This window comes from Ictalurus furcatus, chromosome 12 (assembly GCF_023375685.1).
Source record: "Ictalurus furcatus strain D&B chromosome 12, Billie_1.0, whole genome shotgun sequence".
NCBI lineage: Eukaryota > Metazoa > Chordata > Actinopteri > Siluriformes > Ictaluridae > Ictalurus > Ictalurus furcatus.
This window is the reverse complement of record NC_071266.1, coordinates 435,001-456,966: the sequence shown is the minus strand read 5'-3', so window position 1 is coordinate 456,966 and position 21,966 is coordinate 435,001. Positions and strand designations below refer to the sequence as shown.

The 21,966-nt window shown below is 36.7% G+C and overlaps 1 long non-coding RNA gene across 1 annotated transcript in view; it reads left to right on the top strand.

The window, feature by feature from the left end:
* The first annotated feature begins 17,644 nt into the window (after positions 1–17,644).
* Positions 17,645–21,966, top strand: part of LOC128615367 (uncharacterized) — a 4,830-nt gene continuing 508 nt past the window's right edge. Inside the window, exons 1-3 of the long non-coding RNA XR_008387196.1 lie at positions 17,645–17,992; positions 18,247–18,355; positions 19,063–19,151. This is a non-coding gene — a long non-coding RNA (uncharacterized LOC128615367). The remainder of the gene's footprint in view (positions 17,993–18,246; positions 18,356–19,062; positions 19,152–21,966) is intronic.

Sequence of the window (21,966 nt, the reverse complement as noted above, 5' to 3'; positions counted from 1 at the left end):
GATTCTGAGTATTGTTCAATAAAGCTGATGATATATCTGCAGTGAAAACTGTAAAGGTGTACAGATGAATGAGCAGTTCTTACAACCAGGATAATTTGAGTGTTTTGTTTTCTACTATATTAACCTAAATTCTCACTATCCCAGAAAAGCTACTGAATATACTTTATCTACTCAATAATATTTGTGAGAGAAACTTAACTAGCATTATTCTACCAGTAAATCTAGCTATTGTTTTAAACTCAAACCGAGGTATAACTATGCTAAACCCAGAAATCAAGAGGCATGTTTAATACATAAATCACATAGTACATATAACAGGATCTGTAAAGATGCTTCATAATGAAATTCCAGGATTTTCAAGGACTGTTTTTTGTTTTTGTTTTCAAGGACTATACAAGAGATGTCATTGAAACATATCCTTCATTTCCAAAAAAATATTAATAATAATAATTTTTTTAAAAACAACCATATTTATATAGCTCCTTTTCCCAGCCATGATGGACTAAATTTGTATTTCCCAGTCATTGCTTAATTTTCACCATAATTTCACCATTGCATTGTATTTTCACTCTGCCTAGTGTCAGCCCTTTATAATATATCCTACTCTCTGTGCTCACATGCTGAATTTTAATACAGCTGATTTCCCAATAAAGCTGTTCTCATTTGCATATTTTTTCTGTTTCTGAAAGCAGGACCTCGCACTTGCCGGGCAGTACTGGCCATTCTCTTCTACGGAAAGTAGCTAAGGTTTGTCCGAAAAGTCGCTAGATATGTCGCTAGATGCTTTAAAAAAAAAAAAAAAAAAGTTGCTAAAGGGGTCTGAGAAGTGGACCGAAGCTGTCCCTGTTAAAATGAATGAGTGAACAGCAGGAGGAGGAGGGGCTGCAGCAGGGAGTCATATTTTGAGTGAAAGGATTGTATTTGTGTTCTTTTGAAAATAAACCCTTTAAAGTGATTGTTATTTTTTATTTATTGACTTTTTATCATTCAAGCACTTTTTAACCACTGTTACATAAAAAAATGGCTATTTTCAAGGTTTTCCAGTACTTAAATTTCCAAATGCCAAATTCAAGCACTTCAAGCACCTTGTACAAACCCTGTGGTAATAATTTTTCATAGATACATTTCCCAAACAAGCAAACTAAAAAACTTCTAGTACTTCTAACTAATAAACCTATAACATCAGTTAGCTAGTATTTCCAAGTGCTACACCCAAACCTCACACATTTGATGTTTTTTTTTTCTTTTTGTTCTTTGAACACTTCTTCTTCTTCTTCCACTTTTCTTCTTCTTCTTGTTTCAGATATATTTCTGCCACCTGTAAGTCAGAATGACAAAATACTTGACTGTAATATCACTCAGGTAAAAGAAATAAATGAATGAATTAATAAATAAGTAACAGTAAACTGATTTTCTGCAAATTTCATGGAACTATCAATAGAGATTTTAGTGTATTTAATACAAATTATATCACACTGCTGTTGCACTCTGGAATCTGATAGGTCAGAAGGTCTGAAGGCTGCAATTCATATCTCAGGTTTATATTAATGTGCTCATTGTAATAAGTTATCCTTTCTATGATAGCAAATCATTCACAGAGACTTGTATGACAAACATTCCACATAATCAAAGTCTAATAATAAACAGATTTGTGCTGTACTACTTTAATAAAAACTTTTAGTCGTTGATATGGTGAAGCTATCTATAAGGAGGTGTTTATTTAAGATTTATGGAAAGAGACTCGGGCCACAGATTTCTCCAGATTCTCTGAATTTTTTCATGATATGATGTGCTGTAGATGATGAGTGTCATGTATCAAGACACTCTGGACTCCACTTCCCATCAGCCACTGCACTGCACTAGCTGTCACATGACCACCTGCACCTGACTCACGTTTTGTTAATGAGCACTCTTGTGTGTATATATAGTCCTTGTCTGCACTGTTTGCTTGTCTTTCGTTGTCCTAGATGCTTGTCGTTTATGTCTCGGTGTTTTGTTTCATGCCTTAGTGTTATACCAAGTTGTGTTAGTGTCTTTGTCTCATAGTACGTTTGTTTAAATAAATGTTATTATCTGCACTTGCTTCTGGCTCAACCTCGATACGTGACAATGAGATATTCATAGCCTTCACAATTTTACATTGAGGAGCATTATTCTGAAATTGTTCCACAAATTGTAGATGTAGTTTTTTGCAGATTGGTGTACAGAGGCCCATCTTTACTTCTGAAAGACTCTGCCTCTCTAAGATACTCTTTTTATACCCAATCATGTTACTGACCTGTTGCCAGTTAACATAATTAGTAGCACAATGTTCCTCCAGCTGTTTCTTTTTAGTAACACTTACTGTTCCAGCCTTCTGTTGCCCTGTCCAAATTATTTTGAGACGTGTTGTACCCATAAATTCAAAGTTACCTATTTTTTCCCTTTAAATGCTACATTTCCTCAGTTTACACATTTGTTTTTTATGTTCTACCGTGAATAACATATGGGTTTATGAGATTGCAAATCATTGCATTCTGTTTTTTCACAATGTCCCAACTTTTTTGGAATTGGGGTTGTAGTACTCCCTCCCATTACCCAGGAAAGTGAGATGTTGCTGTTTACAAATGTCAACATGTTTTTGATAATTATTGAGCATCACACCAAAAATTAATTATTGAGGATTGTCACCAAATTTCTGAAGCTAGGCCAAACATCCTAGGACTAGTAGACAAAAGTTAGTTTAGCATTTTTTGCTATGTGCCAAATTTGGTCATACAAAGGGAGCAGAGCTAAGAACAGATAGCTGTTTATGAGGAACTGTAAGTCTGATCAAGCTGAAATTTGGTATGGTAGATATACAGTATGTGCGAATCTGTAATGGATTCTCATGATGACTTAATTACTGAAAAAAAAACATGCCTGTCATTGGCCAATCAGATATCAGATAATTGAAAAGTTTCCCATTAAGCTATTGCCACAAAACTTGAATAGAAAGTTCAGGGAAGGACCTCCTAGTATCCGATGCAATCTCGCTCAAATTGGCTACCTGGGGCGTGCTGTTCATGTTCATAAGGGTCAGCGTTAAGTTCAAATAGCTGTTTCTCAGGAACCAAAATTCCAACTGAGCAGAATTTGCTGTGCGCTTTCTGATAATCTGTAACTGAATTACTTCAAAAAATGTCTGCCTTCTGCCAGTCGGCTTTCAGCAGGGAGGTTACACAACTAGCATTGAGCTATCATCACAAAATGTGATATGCATAAGTATGTTCACATATGGTCTCTTTATTGTTCTATGAATCTTGACAAGAACTGGCCACTGGGGGTGCTATATGCATGGAGTGTTTGGACCCCACAGATTGCCTCTTCTGGCTATATTACTATTATTATTAGCAGTAGAAGTAGTTGTATTATTATTATTATTATTATTATTATTATTATTATTATTATTATTGCAGTAGTAGTAGTGATATTTCCTACTGTTTTTTAAGTTTCATTTTCCACCTCTGGTTCCTTAGTCCAACGGATCTGACGCACTGAAGGCTGGACATTGGCAGATATCATCTATGATGAAAAATTACTATTATTTATTTATTTATTTATTTATTTATTTATGTATGTATCTACCATACATGTCATAAACACAAACCTTTTGAAGAATTTTGTCCCTCACAGTAGGGTTCATGAGATCCTCACTGCTGTTAAACTTCAATCTCAGAAATGCCCTCTTAGTAACAGGCACTAAAAAAAATTAGCAGCTGTTGTGAAAATTAATTTGACTTCAAATGTATATGAAATTGTGAACTGGATATAAAAGTGTAACCTGGAACCCCATAGACTTCCACTTCACAGAGCGTGAGAGCCTGGATAACATTGGGAATGATGATGTTCACATAACGACCCCTCATGTTGCAGGTGTAATTTGTAGAGGCACCAGCAGGGATGCTAGAGATAACGACACATCTGCGGAGAGAGAGAGAGAGAGAGAGAGAGAGAGAGAGAGAGAGAGAGAGAGATTGCAGTTTTCTACTACCTATTACAGAAATAATCTGTCTGCGGGTATCATCCATGTCCTTGTATAAGTTTTAATTATAGGACTAATGTGTTAAAATGAATGCATTCATATAAACCTGTGATTTGGCATGTAGCCAGAACTACTGTCAGTACTGCTGTTACTGGAGATTAATCTACACCTTCTGACATTCAGATTTGAGAATTCAACAGCACTGTGGTGTAAAGCAGTACAATTCACTCCTTGTCAATTTACATGTCAGAATTACACAATTTGTACACTTTAAAATGTCCTTGCCAATCACGTAAGAACTGCAGTAATACATTTTATGTACATTTTCTGTAATAAGTTTCAGTTTAAATGTATGAGTTATACTTCAGTAAAATAAAGTGTACAGTACTTTAAAATGACTATTTAAAAGACTAATTGATGTCATTAAAAATATTTCACAATATATTTCTTAAACAATTTAAAAAAAAAAAAACTTCAAATGCTTTATAATTATGTACATTACATTATGAACAATTTTACTGGAATGTTGTAATGCCTTATTAAAGTTGTAAATACATACAAATAATTGTTACCAAATTGCAAAGCCTTATACGCAGGAAGCTTTTTGAAATGTTAATAAAACTCTATAAACAAACTGTTACTCTTTTATGCTATTTGTATATTTTTTTTATATTTCACCTGGGGTTGTTGTTGCCGTTGTTGACCAAGGAGTTGCCAATGTGAATCTCAGCACCATTTATCCGTGCTGAACAGCAGTCGCCTCTGTTAGTGACGATTACACTGTTAATATCATGCACCGCCAACAAATTCACCCTCCACCATGGGTTATTTTCAAAATTTGTGTGTGTACATGAGTAGGAATTCACGTTAGATGCTCTGTTGCCATCAATAGCAAAGTAAGCAGGGTAATAATTATCGAGTACAGAAGATTGTGTTGCTATTCCTCCTAAGGCCACATTGACTGGATGGAAAAAGAAAACATATTAATATATATATATATATAAACAGTGTCACAGTGGGGTACAAATATCTGAGCACTAATGGAAATATGTAGCTATAGTGGAAAATGCTTCAATTTTGCATTATTTTTTTATTTATTTAATGCAACAATTTTAATTAGAAATTATATTAATGACTATAACTTCAGTGAAAAGTACAATCTTTGAAATATTTACATCTATTTCTGAGTTTCTTAATATTTAGTATGTCCCCTTTTTGCTTTAATGACTGTGAACTCGAGCTGGCATGGACTCCACAAGTTTGTGCAATACCTTATAATCCATTTTAGATCACATCCATATGAACACATACTTCAATAGAAGAGATTAGGCATTTGTACAATGCAGTTAACATGGTCAATATCACAAATGTATTTAACAATTAGAGACCTAGAAATAGTGCAGAATTGTCAAAATTAAATATTCATAATCTTGTACATTTTCTTCCTTTGTTTTAAACATTTCAGAATTCTAAAACCTGTTTATTTTCAAATTTTCAATGTGCTCTTAGACATTTGAACCCCACGGTGTGTGTGTGTACATGTCTGTATATGTATGTATTTATGTCTGTATTTTAGTATAGTCTTACCTTCCAGATGGGTCAGCATCCACTGCAATGAGAAAATGCATATCCCTGTGCAAGAACATGCAATATAAAATGATACATTTGATTATGTGTCTGCGTAGGGAGAGACGCATAGGAATAACTTTTGATCATTTGTATTTTTACAAAAATCTACAAAAGGTATTTATATTTGAATTTGTTGTGACAATTAATAAGAGATATTAAATCATTACAACAAACTAACACTTGGTTGTCATTTTTTGTTTGTTTGTTTGTTTTATTTCATTATACTTGAAATCAGTTCGATACTTTAAATCAGAGTTTACCTAAAAATAGAAGCATGGGCCTCTGTGAATTCTCCATTTTCTGTTCAAATAGAAAGATAACAACTTTAGATTTACAATACCACTCAATGAAGGAAAGGAAAATAGCCAACTGAGAAAGCAATGTAGCATTCACCACTTAAGAATCAGACTTTTACTGTGTACATCAATTTATATGAAGTGCATCATATAGCAAATATATAATGCATTAAGCCAAATAAAGCTCCTGTTTAGAAAGATTTCTTACCTTGCTTGACACGCTCTTCATCTCTTTGACCCAAGAAACTCTGAGCTGTCCACTTGGTGTATCACTAAATGAATATGTAGTTTATTTAAAAGGCAAATGCACTTTGTGTTTTATAAATGCAAATAAGTTTGCCTCAAACGACAGCCTACAGCAAAGTTTTAAAAAACATGAAGAAAAAAGGTTCCATTTAAGTTTTATACATAAGAAATACATAATATAGGTATAGCTTTTATGCAACATGATAATTGATTTATAAATCAATTAATGTCTGATTCATAAAAAACTGTATATATATAGTAATTGTAAAGCAACCTTGGTTGTCAGTTAGGCGATTTTTAAATGACACATTATTTATTATTATTATTATTATTATTATTATTATTATTATTATTATTATTATTTTAAATAACTGTTGAAGCATATGTAATTAAATGTTAATGTCAGTGGTTGTATCAGTGTTGTAACATTGTATAAAGTGCCTTGAATCCAATTTCATCGGCTTTAGCCTTCCTCAAGACTTTTTTAGGAAAATTAGTATTTTGAATAAATTTTGCATTAGTCTACTCAGTAGTGTCGTATCTTGTTTGTTTTTCCAGGATACGTTGGAAAAAGAACTAAGCTAATTCATGTGCCAGCAGCACAATTCATAAAATTATGTAGATACAGGTAAGAGCTTCAGTTAGTATTCACATCAAACATTAGAATGGTGAAGAAATATGATCTCATTGATATCAGTGATAGTGGTATGGTTGTTGGTGCCTGAAAAGCAGGTTTGAAAATTTTTAGAAAATAATCTTCACACACAACAATTGCTTGAGTTAACACAGAATGGCTACAGTAACGATAATTCTTTTTATAATTCAACTATGGTGAGCAGAAAAGCATCTGGCAACATCATCAAGACAAATAAGGTGGATAAGCTACAACCAAATTAGGTTCCACTCCTCTCTGTCAGCCAAGAACAGGAAACTACTGAAACTGGACAGGTTAAGATTGGAACAACTTTGCCTGATCTGGTAAATCTTGATTTCTGTTGTGACATGTAGATGATGGAACTGTGACATGTAGATGATGGATCAGCATTATGAACCTAAATTGCGTCAACAGTCCAAGCTGCATGCTGCTGGTGGTATAATGGTGTGGGGAATGTTTTCTTTCAATTATGTCATGCCATCATGTTAAAATGGACCAGCATTTTGAACACCATGTGAAATCCATACCATGAGGAACTGAAGCTGTTCTGATAGAAAAGGTAGTCCTACCCAGTATTAGTAAGGTGTTCCTATTAAAGTGGCTAGTGAGTGTATATACAGAAGCAAGTAAAATTTTGTGCTCCCGGTGATTTCAGTAATGCAAAATCTATGTAAAATACTACTATAGAACCCTGTGTGCGTATGTGTGTGTGTGTGTGTGTGTGTGTGTGTGTGTGTGTGTGTGTGTGTGTGTGTGTGTCTGTGTGTCTGCCTCCTTTCTTTATCCACAGCTGATGTTCAACCACACCCCCTTTGCCACAAGTATTTTTCCTAAAAGTGTTTGTAGTAGGCCAAATCACTTTAGCCAACATTAATTTTTTATACAAATTCTCTCTCTCTCTCTCTCTCTCCCTCTCTCCCACTCTCTCTCTCTCTCTTTTTTTATTTTTACTTATAAATCAATCAAAATTAATTTCATTTCTAATAATAGAAATAATATTTCACAACCACCCAGAGTAGGCCACCAAAAGTCATTGGCTGTATAAGAAGGCTATTACTCAATGAGGCTCTAATGATCAGAACTTTATCAGTGTAAATCCTACACTTAATAGCATTCAAAACAGTGTTACTATGAATGCAGACTTTAATACACTGAAAAAGACACACTATTAACATCACATAAATGTATATAAATATAATTGGTTTCACTTTTGTCATGTTCCCCTACATTCTTTTGAATGTGCATGGAATAAAATAAAATATCAGATGCCATGAGTGTACCTTCTGCCATCATTCACACATTTGAATGACCATGTAATATGAAACAATGTGATAACATGAAATTGAAAATGTTACCTTATATGGCCATGGGCATTGTTTTGACTCAGGACAGCTGTCATTTGCTGCTATGTTGATGCTGTACAGAACAACGCTTCGCCTTCATGCTGAGAGGAGGCTAATGGTCGAGTGGCAGGAATTTGGCCAATAGTTGCTGCAAGCCTTTCATAATCGACCAATTGGTGTACAAGAAGGCAGCAATTACAGAGAGGGGTTAAAGTAATGCAAACATGCACACACGTTGCAGTATTAGACCATGCACATCATAATAATGCTAAAGCCGAATCCCGGACAGTTTCTCAAATTTAGATGCTTTTTTAAGGTCTGAAAAAGAGCACATGTCCAGGAAAAAGAAGACGTATGGTCACCCTAACAAAAACATTTCAGATAACAATTTGTGTTAATTTCTACCAAAATAACTTTGTAAAGTACAGCCTGGACCAGTGTGCTGGCATTGCAGGGAGGCCAGGCATTTCCAGGACCACTGCCATGTGATGGAAGTGGGGGTGTTGGTCTGAATCCCTGACACATCACAGGCCACCCCCAATTGAGCCAGGATGTACTGTATACCTTGAGTATTTGAGAGTGTACATACCATGCATTGGTGGATTCAGGCTGTAACCAGACCTCAATTCACCAATGACTGGTTCTTAGTGAGGCATTGGGGAAGAGGACTAGAGGTGGCAGTTCATCCTCACCTCACCCGTGTTCCCTGTGTAGAACTTCTTCCTCTGTTATCCCTCGAATTTATTGCGTAAACATGTTCATGTGTTTGTTATTTTCCCGCATTGATTAAAGGCTTATTTAAGTTGCCTGTTTTTCTTCCTTAGTTGCTGGAGCATTCATTCAAGTCAAGTCATATTTTTGTTTTGTTCTCTAATATTTGTTACTGCTTTGGTTTATGCACTGTGTTTTGACAATTTAGTAGTTTTTCTTATTAAAACTAGAAAATAAAGCCTAAGTTTCCGATAGTCCTGGTACCTAGTGTTTCTATTCCTCATGTGTGTTTCCTGAGTTTGTTTCCCTGAGTCTGTTTCCTTGAGGCTTTTCCCTGTGTCTGTCTGTAATAAAGGAAGTTCTGCACATACATCCGAGTTCTCCTTTTGTGACAATATCGAGTGACACTCAAACCCAAGAAGAAATTACCCAATTGTTAGTTCCGAAGAGCCATTGGGAATTGTTATTTCAGGGGACTCACCATAATCCAATGATTTGGCACCTAGGTCAGGAAAAAACACTGAACCATCTCATGGCCCACTTCTATTGGCCGGACATACATGGCAATGTTCGCATATGGTGCGCAGCATATCGTGAATGTCAGCTAATAAATCCGCCGGCTACCCCAAAAGCGCCATTGCACCCACTTCCATTAATCAAGGTCCCGTTTGAAAGGATTGGCATGGACCTCATTGGGCCATTATTGAACCGCACAAGGGCATCGCTTTGTGTTAGTTCTAGTGGACTATGGAACACGATACCCAGAAACAGTGCCTCTCTGCAATATCTCTACATGTAATCTTGCGTAGGAACTCTTCTGTGTTGGGATCCCAAAAGAGATCCTGACTGAACAGGGCACATCTTTCATGTCATCAACACTATGTGAGCTTTATGTTGGGGTTTAAATTGATTCACACCAGCATTTATCATCTGCGAATGGATGGGCTGGTCAAACAGTTTAATCAAATACTTAAAAACATGATTCATAAGTTCGTTCACAACAATGCACGGAATTGGGATAAGTAACTAGAGCACCTTTTATTTGCAATGTGAGGGTCCCGCAAGCCTCCACAGGGTTTTCCCTCTTTGAGTTATTCTACCGGCAGAAGCCTCGCGGCATGCCCGATGTCATTTTGGATAATTGGGGAGAAAAGTAAAAATGAAATTCAATGTTTTTGAACTGAGAGCAAAACTCCACACTTTAAGTCACATAATGCATAACATGATGCAGGCTATTTGACGGTACCTCGAATAGTGAAGGCTACAGCAGGGGGGAGAGCTTTCGCTCATAGAGCCCCATTGTTATGGAACAGTCTTCCTATTAATGTTCAGGACTCAGACACAGTCTCAGTGTTTAAGTCTAGGCTTAAAACGTATTTGTTTACTCAAGCCTACCCTGACTAGACTTTCTGTTATACTAATTCCCAGTCCTAATAATCTCTTCTCTCCCTCTCTCCCTCTGCCGAGCCACAAACGATTTTATGGAGATACTAGAGATCCAGATCCTTTCTGCCTCTGGATGGAGCTCAAATCTTCTCCAATTCCAGACTGCTGGGACTACGGCTGCTCCTAAGGCCATACAGACTTCATATAAGTCAATAATGAACTTTTTCACATTATCTGTTGTTACCCAGATGAGGAAGGGTTCCCTTCTGAGTCTGGTTCCTCTCAAGGTTTCTTCCTCTTTAAACATCTTAGGGAGTTTTTCCTTGCCATCATCGCCACTCAGTGGCTTGCTCAGTTGGGATAAATTCGCACCTTTAATATCTGTATACCATGTTGATATTTCTGTAAAGCTGCTTTGAGACAATGTCTATTGTAAAAAGCGCTATACAAATAAAATTTAATTGAATTGAATTGAACATAACACAAGAGAATTTGCTACAGGTGCAAGAATGTCAATTCCGGTTGTATAACAGGGGTACTTGGCTATTAGAGTTTGCACCGGGAGATAAAGTGCTCATCTTGCTACCCATGTCAAGCTCGAAATTACTCGCCAAGAGGCAAGGGCCCTGTGAGGTGAGACAGAGGGTTGGTGATGTCGACTATGAGGTAAGGGATATGGATAGAACTGGAGTGCAGCAGGTGTATCACCTTAACCTCCTTAAACCATAAAGGGAGGCAGTTCCTGTGGCTTTGTCAACAGTTGTTCCAGACAGGGAGGAGCTAGGACCAGAGGTGAATCTAAAAACGGTGGCTCAATCCACCTCACTCTCTTGCCAGGACCACCTCTTTCCATCCCAAATCATGGACGTTAATAAATTGCAGGTAAAGTTTTCTGACATGTTCTTGCCTCTGCCCAGTCTTATAGAGCACCACATAGAAATGACCCCAGGGGTGGTGTTATGCAGTCATATGCAGCCCACTGTAACTGGAGCAGCCCAGTGGTTTTTGTGCCCAATACGGACAGGACGGTCAGTTTCTGTGTGTTTTGTATGTCTTGTGTGATGACATTATTATCGACTGTGTCTCTGTAGTGCTACCAGTCAGCAGGCTAGTGCTAGCAGCGTGCATAGAAAGTGTTCAGCTTATCGCCCATAGAAGAGTCAGCTGTCACTGTGGTGGTGGATTTGCCTCCAAAGGCGCTGATTGTCCTCAGTCTCTGCCACATGCGTCAGAAGTCATTGAGTTGGAAATGAGAATGCACCCTCTCCTTGTACCAGAGATTAGCAGCTTTCACTGCACATTGGAGAACATTGCATGCTGCTGTAGACTCGCTCATGTTCCCCAACTTTAGCCCTGCACTGTACATGGGTGCACATTCACCATGACTCAGATCATAATATCCACTCATGGTTTCTGATTTGAGAAAATCCTTATTGTGACAGTATATGTTGTATCCTCAAGTAGCATGCTAACAAAGCTAATTGCTACATCCTTAATCTCATTGACGTCACAGGGCTCACAGGGCAGATAGAATGGATCGTCAATGCATCATAGTTAGATGTTCGAGGTGAGGCGAGCAGGAACGTGACAGAGTGGTAAAGTTCCTGGGGTTGTTCCATTTGTTGTTGACCATGAAACAAACCCTTCCACCTCTGAATTTACCGGCCTTCACTGTTCTGTCCATCCATAGAATGGAGAAGTTATTGGATGGTGTTACAGCTGGGTAGATTACCAAGGGGGTCATCCATGTTTCAGACAGACAGAGTGTGTTACAGTTTTTGATGTCCTGTTGGAATCTTATCCTGGCTTTGAGATCGCCCATATTATTCTCCAAGACTGGACATTAGCGAGCAGGGATACTGGGCAGGGAAGGACTGTGTGCCTTGTTCCTCAGCCTGTTGTGAACCCCAGCACATTTCTCTTTGTGTTTCTTTTTTCCATCGCCTCCAGGGAGGACTAGCATGGCCATTGCTCCCCTCTATGCTGCGTAGTATGTCAGATGGTCACAATGGGTTGGTACGCCTACCATCAGAAGTCAGTGACTGGGCAAGATTCCTTAGTCAGTGAAGCACTAACAAATTCTGAGAATTTAATCAGTGTAAATCCCACACTTTATATTCTTACACATTTAAAAACATTCTGCATTCCTCAAAATCTGCATACCTGATCTCTAAAATTTTTTTTAGAATATTCCTTTTGGCTTCATCACCACCCACCATTTTTTGGGGTTGCCACATTTGAACAAGTTAAGTAACACATTATGTTTTTATAAAATATGTGATATATTTAAGATAATATGTTTCACATTCTAGACCTGGACTTCCAGAAAAGTACTGTAAACACATAACGTAACACATAATCCAGTACGATGAAATTCTTTGCATGTAATTGTAGGTTGCAGAGTATAAATGATTAAACTTTGGGTTGTTAAGCTTCCTATGGTTTTGTTTTGAAAATTCAGTTCCATATAGTAGTCAAACATCTGCTTCTGTTTGAATCAAATCACCAAATATTTTATTTTTTTCTGTATGTGAGCCAGACTGAGACAGATTCTAAAAGATTTTATACAAGTATCAATCTCTCCAAGCCACACTGGATAATCAAATCCCTTCCTTATACTTTCCACCATAACAGCATTCAAAAGCACTACAGCTGGAAAGAACAACAGAAAGATACTAAGCAAGTGATATGATTATCACTCTTTAGCTCTTGTTTAGTTTGTCTATGTGTACCCCTCTGTTTCTTTGTTTCTTTGTAAAATCTTATAGTGCATTTCTAGCATCCAAGCCTTGTTTTCTATAACCCCAATTCTAAAAAAATTGGGATGCTGTGTAAAATGTAAATAAAAACATAATGCAATGATTTCCAAATCTCATAAACCCATATTTTATTCACAAAAGAACATAGAAAACATCAATGGTTTAAACTGAGGAAATGTACCATTTTAAGGGAAAAATAAGGTCATTTTGAATATGATGGCAGCAACACGTCTAAAAAAAAAAAGTTGGGACAGGAACATGTTTACCACTGTGTGGTATCCCCTCTTCTTTTAACAACATTCTGTATAAGTCTGTGAACTGAGCAGACCAGTTGCTGGAGTTTTGGGAGAGGAAGGTTGTCTCATTTGTGTCTGGTACAGAATCCTAGCTGCTCAACAATCCTCGGTCTTCTTTGTCGTGTTTTTCATTTCATGAAGCACCAAATGTTTTCAATTGGTGAAAGGTCTGGACTGCAGGCATTTGTGTATCATACAATATATAAAATAATTATTTTAAATAGGACACCAATTTAATTAAGAAAACCATTCAATCCAGTATGGTTCATTTTGACCCACTTTATGCATATGTGTAGGTCTTTTGGTTCATGCATTCTAGGGTTAATATGTTGCTTTAAGTATGATAACCATGTTATAAGGACTTTGATATTATATACTTATATACTGCAGACAGTAGTTTCTAATAAACATACTGGTTCTATTTTTATTAAATACAGCTAATAGTAACTACTGACCTAGACGTTCCCTTGGTGCTTATAACATTGGTACCAAAAGGTTTCCTTTTTTTAATGTAATTAAATTTTTTAAATTTTTTTGTGCCAGATCACAAAATATCCTCCAATATGTTTTTCCCTGAAAAGAATGTGAAAAAGAAAACACACGTGCATGCTACTTGTATAATAGACTACAGTAGATCTGTATTAAATGACTCAATTATATTTAAGTATGTTTTGACATCACATTTCTGTCCAGTGAAGTGATTGACCAATGCTAATGATTATTTGACAATAATAATAATATTGTCATATAATAATAATAATAATAATAATAATAATAATAATAATAATAATAATATTTCATAGTGCATGACATTTTGTATTTGTAGTGTAAAACATTTGGATTGGCTCACATATTGGTAGACATATGCTAATTTAAAAAATACAAGCTTCAGAGCAAGGGCCCTACCCATAGAGTTAAGCTAACGTAACATGAAGTTCCCTTTGAAAGGGAATACAGGCAGCCACTATTGATCTGAGAGCGCATTGTGCTAAAAATGTGTCACATTTTTATTTGATAGTTTTATTTATAATTAAAGAAATCAGAGTGAAATTTCAAATAAATAATATAATATAATATAATATAATATAATATAATATAATATAATAAATAAATAAATCACACAATCTAGAAACAAACAAGTGGGATATAATCAGTGGTTGATTTTAGACACAATCATTCCTGATATTTCTAATAATACTGCTGTTGGTTTGAGTTGAGCACTGACAATCAAATTAAAAGAGGAAGAAGCCAGTATTTAGTGTTTTTTGTTTGTTTGTTTGTTTGTTTGTTTTTTTGTTTGTTTGTTTTTTTGTTTTTTTTGTTTTTTACAGTGGAGTGATAAGAAGAAATCCTCAGAGACTGCTACAGTGTCCTCCCAGGAATCCATGGCTAATCATAGGCTGAAGTGTTTCAGAGACATTCTGGACACTCTGTGTAATCAGAATTTCTTTATTGAGTCTTAGTTACAGATTATTGAATATGTTGCATGTTAAATAAGATTCTGATACTAACAATGGGAAATGTTGATTTAAGAGAATGGAATGCTCTGAACCTTGATGAGCCAAATAAGATGGTGTAAAATCATGTTTTAAAAAAAATGTTCACATATTACATAAATTACATTACATTACATTTACATTTATTCACTTAGCAGACGCTTTTATCCAAAGCGACTTACAAATGAGAAAGATACAAGCAAATTAGAAAATTCCATAATTGTCACAAATAAATAAATAAATTTAAAACCCATTAATATTTGATAATGTGCTGTACTGAGAATCATCCTTCTACAAACATTGGAAATTCTCAAGCAGGTAAGTGTTTAAGGGAAGGAACAAAGTTTAAAGTGAACACATTTATGCCAGTGAGTAAAACCTGATTCTTACATGATCTCAGCACTTTCTGTGTTTTAAACATGCTTCCAACCATACAAAAATTCATCATGACTGTGATGACTGATTGGCTGGGAGGTGACAAGGATTCTGAGTATTGTTCAATAAAGCTGATGATATATCTGCAGTGAAAACTGTAAAGGTGTACAGATGAATGAGCAGTTCTTACAGCCAGGATAATCTGAGTGTTTTGGGGGCAGGTGGAAGAATTTGTTTGGGTCCACAGCATTTTGCAAGCCGTGTGGGCTTTCTGACAGAACATATTAAATTAGCATTAGCTCCATGTTCCAGGAAGTTCTAACCAAACATTCAGGAAAAAAAGACAATCGGAACAAAAAGTAAAAAAAAAAAAAAGTAGTAAAAGAGGAAAGGGAAGGAATAAATGAGGAGTTTTTATCTTGTAGAGCAATGTAAGGCTGGATGCGATGCCTCTTTTGGGCCAAGAGCATCAAAGGGGGGACTGTAAGAAATTACAGACTGCCTCTCAGCAGATTCCACCCCAGACTATGTTAGGATAAGCTTGTTCCCCAAAAAGGCAGAATTATTAAAGGGACAATTTATCTGGGTTTTAGCAATATGTGTATAATATCACCTAAAGTTACATTCCCACAGTTATAGCATGGGAGCAGCAGAGGGACATCAAGAAACAAATTGCTACGTGACCATAATTAGCATTCACAAAGACATTTGTCTTGATAATCCTTTCACCTCACCATTTGGGGTCACACCTGTAACATCCGCACTGTGAGAACAGAAAGTGATCGAATCAAATACTATCCTTAATTTACATTACATACAGAAAACCTGGTTTGAAACAGTATAAATGTCTGTGTTGATATTATTCAGGGTTCACTTTAACTCCGACGAACCCAAAGTGCTTCATGTACTTTGTCACTGCCACGCTGTAATAAAGTTATTCTTCTTTGAGCTCTTCGACATCCACTTATTTTTTTTTCATACAGAATGCATCACTAGGAAGTTAAGGTAAGACTCATTCGCTATACCCTGCACGAAATGGACGGAAAATTTAGAAATTCTCCCACATCACAATGCGTTTTGCCACATTATCCAATCATTGCAAAAAAACACAATAGGCCAATTCATTTTAAATACTTTTTGGGTTTAACAAATATATTTTTTGAACGAGTTGCTTAACACCAACCTATTTGCTATTTCAATGGAGTGTGTGACAATAGTCAGGAGGTCAATAACATTTAACAGCGTCTACTGGTAAAGTATATCGTAGATGGACGTAACCCAGCTAGCCTTTCTATTTGGCAGTAGAACATTGGATGGCAAACATGAAACACTAGTCCTTTTAATAAACGATATAAATGATAACGTTTCAAAAACTTAAATTTATCCTATATGTCCTTCATCCAACACCAAATGTCAAGGCACCAAGCCAACTTCTCTTCCTCATCTTACTAGGCCCATCAATGGGAATTTAGTTGACTTCCCATAAACCGAGATGCAGAACAACTAAAGACGATGACTGCACGTGCAGGAAAAGAACAAAGGAATAGCCAAATTGTCCTTTTCAGGACTGGGACAAGTGTCGTGCTTGTACGTGTAATGACCAATCATGTGATCAGTGAAGAACTTTATTTAGCCCTCTATATGTTGTATGAAATTGATTAAACTCCTCGGCACCGAACTGGTGAAGGAACTTGAAATCCACTTTCTCTGCTTCCACACTTTCTGCCTTTCCACCATATCGATGGCATATTTCGGAGTAATACACTACATAATACTTCTTGGGTGTGAATGTCTTGTCCTCTTGAATCTTGTCCTGAAACAACAAAAGTAAGAAATTCCAGAGTTCGTTCAGTATCAAATTGGGCAAATGCTTCCTATTTTTTCTTCAGCTGCAATTACATGTTCCTCAATGTCATGATTTCCCCTTGAAGCAGCGTGCTCAAAGCGCGAATGCGCGAGCACCTGCTTTTCCATTGTTGACAGTAGTGACATCTGGACACGTGTGTTTTGTTTGTTTCTGTCATGGCTCCTCCCTGTTCTGTCATTGGCTGGGATTTCACGTGTGTCTGTATTGCCCTCAGTTGCTAGCAGTTTAGACGCTGATCATGTCCACATATATACCGCGCGCCTCCCATCACACAACGCGGAAGATTATCGTAGAGTTAGATTAGTTCGTATAGTAGTCATAGTCAAGTTCCATGTTTAGAGTTAGTTCACGCTGGATTATCCGCTCCCAGTTCCTCGTCCTAGTTCATGTTTCTCGTTTTGTTCATCGACCCTGTTTTCCGTGACCACGACCTTGATTCATGTTTAACCCTGTGTATGCCTGTTTGCCGATCGCCTGACCTTCGCCTGTTTTAGATTACGTTTTTGGATCACGTTTTGGATTTGTCTGCCTGTCTCTCTTTTAAAATAAACAACTGTTCATACTGCACTTGCATCCGTCCTATCTCCGCTCCGTCACGATACGTGAAACTCAAGTCTGTAGAAGTTCAGTACCATCGTTTTTGGTGGTGCCCGTGAATAAATTTTGTGAATCTGCATCAAATGACCAACAAAGCAATACTAACGTGACTGGAATTTGTACTTTTTTGGTTTCTATCAATTAAGCAGAATATAGATATAAATTTCCCCAAAGAGGAAATGTTTCCACCATGGGTGCCTAAAAAACAAACACAACACCGCCATACATATTAACCATCAAAATAAATAAATAAATAAATCACAGACAGAGGGGAGAAGGGGACCCCAAAAAAAGAAAAAGAAAAAAAAAGGAAAACAAACCACACTCTAAAAAGTAATTCAGAGGACCCATTACCACAAAGTATTTAAGTGCATGGTTGCAAGACAAAATTTCTAATTTCTTGATTTAATTAAACCTTTTAATCTGAAAACATTATTTTGATGAGTTATGTTGATAATTATATCAACTTAATATTGTGTGTCACTGAAACTGAAATTTCTACTTTAATTGATTTAAAGCAAAATTTAAGTTGTAGTAACATAATGAAATTGGCTTGCTAACTTAATTTTTCTCCACCTTGAGTTCAGGATTTTAAGTCCCCACCCCCTCCTCACTTAACATGAGGACAAGTTCAGACAAATAAGGCCGTGTGTTAGAGGGTCTTGCTGAGCAAAGCCATACAAAGGAAATTTCCAGGTGAGTATCATTTCATTTACAAATAAATTCTACTAAAGCATTGATTTTGGGCATATTCGCAATTGTTGTATGACCAATAGTGGACTCGTGTATGGAGGTTAGGCTACACCTGCTAATACAGTGCTAATACAGTCCATTTTCACTGTATTCAATATTCCTCTCTAACTCTTTATTCGTTATTTAAAAGATAAACCTTTTATAAATTACTACATTGTACACATCTCAATTTAACTCATGAAATTCCATCATTAGCAGGTTAGATATCTCTTTAAAAATAACTGAAATGTGACCTTTAAAATTTTTAAATATTCTTGTGAGGAAGTTCCCGCGCATGCTTTAAAATGAACACACAGCATATTGATTCATTTTATAATTTCCATTCACACAAGTTCTACTAAAGCAATGAATTTGGGCATATTCTCAATTGTTATATGACCAATAGTGGACTAGTGTATAGAGGTTTGGCTACACCAGCTAATAACGTTGATGAAATCTGTTACACGAAGCTAACACTATTTATATGTAGCAGTGTAATTTGACCATCTACCCTTTAGTTTAGAGAGTAGCAGTGGATAAGAATGAGAGTTTCATTGGACAAATCTGCTCAGCTAGAGAAAGCATTTCATTTGTGCCGTAGGGAGGAAAAGCATTCAGTTTTTGCTAATTTCATGCACTGACCCCTTTTTAAAATATTTTGTCATTCACAGATAGTCTTCACTCTCTGCAATTTGCTGTTTGGCCAAAATGAGCTGCCTTTAGACTGGATAGTTCTGTGAGAGGGGTTAAAGTATAACAGGTAGAGTGTTTCTTTTTTTTGGTCTGTATTGCTAATTTCATCCAATGTTGTTTGTATGTATATAAAACCTGCAGAAAGAGATGTTAGGTATGATATTTGTATTGTAAATGATTCTGGATTTTGATTACTATTGTTAGACAACGTAATGTCTGCATTTTTCCTGATCTTAAAGGCTGCTTTACATTTTTCAGATTTCAAGATGTGTAAATGATTGTTAATGTGATTGACACCATCACCCAGAAATATGTATATGTAACAAATCTATTGTACTGGACGCTGAGACTTTGCATCAACAGTTGATTCATATTATATTATTGCATTCTAGGCTGATTCATTTTGTTAAGTTGGCACATATCTTTAAAAATGGGCTGGGGGTGTAAAATTAAAAAAAAAAAAACATTACAGGTTACGCCATGGTCATGCCGGGCAACTGGTGCCATGCCTTTATCAAGTTGTTTATCAAATTGTTTTTGTTCCTTCAAAACATGGGGTAGCCTTAGATCAAATCTATCTAGAAATCACTCTAAGGAAAATCAGGTAAGATGCAGATCTGCAGAAATTTTCAGTGCCAGTGCAATCTCCACAGGAAGAGAGTTTCTTGAACACCTTAGTTGATTTTTGAAAAAAACACAAGAATGTCATCTGTTAACACAAACATTTATGGCACGTTTGCCTCCCACAGAAGCCGAAAGCATCCTCCTCACTCACTACAAGATTAAAGAAGACCTCTTTAGTAGGTCTTCTTCTAATACAGATGATTACAGTGACATAGATGTTCAGGATGGGGAACTGTCTACAAGTGATGATGGTCGAGATGATGTGAGAGATCTACCAAACCTCATTGAAAAAAAACTTGATGTTGTTGTTTCTAAAACTCAAGACCACTTTTAATGTATCGAACAAGTGTATTGATGAGGTTGTTGAGTTAAATTTTATCTCTCATTCAGCATCAGGTCCATCATCAAAGACATTTTACAGTCCTGTCTGAGGAAGCACAATTGTGAGATTGAGGAGTTTGTTGTGTCAGACATGGTGAGAGTTTTGGGAAGCCGATCCCTTTACCTCTGCCCCGAGTAGTAGCAGTCCACTTTCTTCTGCCTACAAGAGAAGGAGCTTATTATAAAGAGCAGTTTGCTGTGGTGGAACCAGTGGAGTATGTACTTAGTAGGGAAGATGATAGAAACTTCCAGTATGTCCCCATTCTGAAGTCATTGCTTCAGGTTTTGAGCAGGACAGAAATCCCGAATTTGATCTTGCATGACGGAGAAGCTCAAAGTAATGGTGAAACTCAGTACAGGGCATTTATTATAAAACAAATCAGTTGTTTTCTGGAGAAGATTCTACCATTGCAATTATTCTCCATGTTGATGACTTTGAGATATGCAATCCTCTGGGAATATCAAGGAAAAAACACAGTCACAGCTGTGTACGGGGTGTTAGCTGATGTTCCTCCATTATCTTAGCAATTCTCTGCAGGGCTAATGATGTGAACTGATTTGATTACAGTACTGTACTGGAACCACTGCTCAAGGATCTTGTGAATTTGGAGGAGGAAGGCCTGTATGACCCAGCATTAGGCAAAACAGTCAAAGGAACAGTGTTTAGTATTGTGGCAGATAATCTTGGGGCCCATTCTATTGGGGGATTTGTTGAAAACTTCTCCAGTTCTTATGTTTGCAGATTTTGTCTGAGTGAGCAGTCAGCGTTTCAGGTGGAAGAAGTGAGAACAGGGGCATTTCAACTCAGAACTAAAGAAAAGCATGAAATGCACGTCCAGTCTGTGCAGGTGAATAATGCTTTGACTCATGTCTGTGGAGTCAAGAGGCAGTGTGCACTTACAGAGAATCTGAAGTATTTCAGTGTTTTGTCAGGTTACCCACCTGATGTGTTGCATGATCTGTTTGAGGGTATAGTCCCCCGAGAATTGGCTCTCTGTCTTCAGGTGTTTATCAAGAGTAAATACTTTACTCTTGATAAACTCAACAATTACATTAAAATGTTCCCCTACAAATGGTCAGACAAGACTGATGCTCCACAGCAGGTCCCTCTGAATTTTGCAGCAAAGAAAAGTGATGGAGGGAACGCCCATGAAAACTGGTTATTGCTGCGATTCCTGCCTCTCATAATTGGATCAAAAATCCCTGCGGGTAAGCCAGCATGGGAAGTATTTCTAGTGCTCAAAGACAGTAAGATCTCTGAACATAGACAAAGGTTTCTCCAGGTTCTCCCAGAGGAAAAACTAATCCCTCAACAGTTTCCATGAAGCATCAACTAATGATTGCATATAACCAGCATGATCCCAGTGTTGTGAAACCTGTATTACAGGCCATATAACTGTCTACTGTAGATGTTAACGTGCTAAGAGAAGATATCCAGGAAACAGTATAAGGTACATACCCTGGTGAGACACGTATTCAGATAGCCAACAAATTTTGTTACAGTGACACAAATTATGCAATTGGAATGATTTTGGCTGATGGAAAGTTGATCCAAATAGTTGCTGAGAAGGGCACTCTTGTATTCATTGTGAAATGGTCAGTTCTGTGTCAGTTGAGTATCTCAGGAGTTATGTCGTTGAGAAAACACACACTGTGAAAGTGCTAGAGCCTGCAGAGCTGACAGACATGTTCCCTTTAACATCTTACGTGTTTGGTGGAAAAAGCATTGTAACCCTGAAACGCTACATTTATATTTTACAGATTACCTACAAAACCTTGACTTGTCAAATTCGGAAGTCATAGCTGGAACAAAAAAAAACAAAAAAAACACTTACACTGGTTATTAAAGAACACTATCACTTTTTCACAATGAGGTT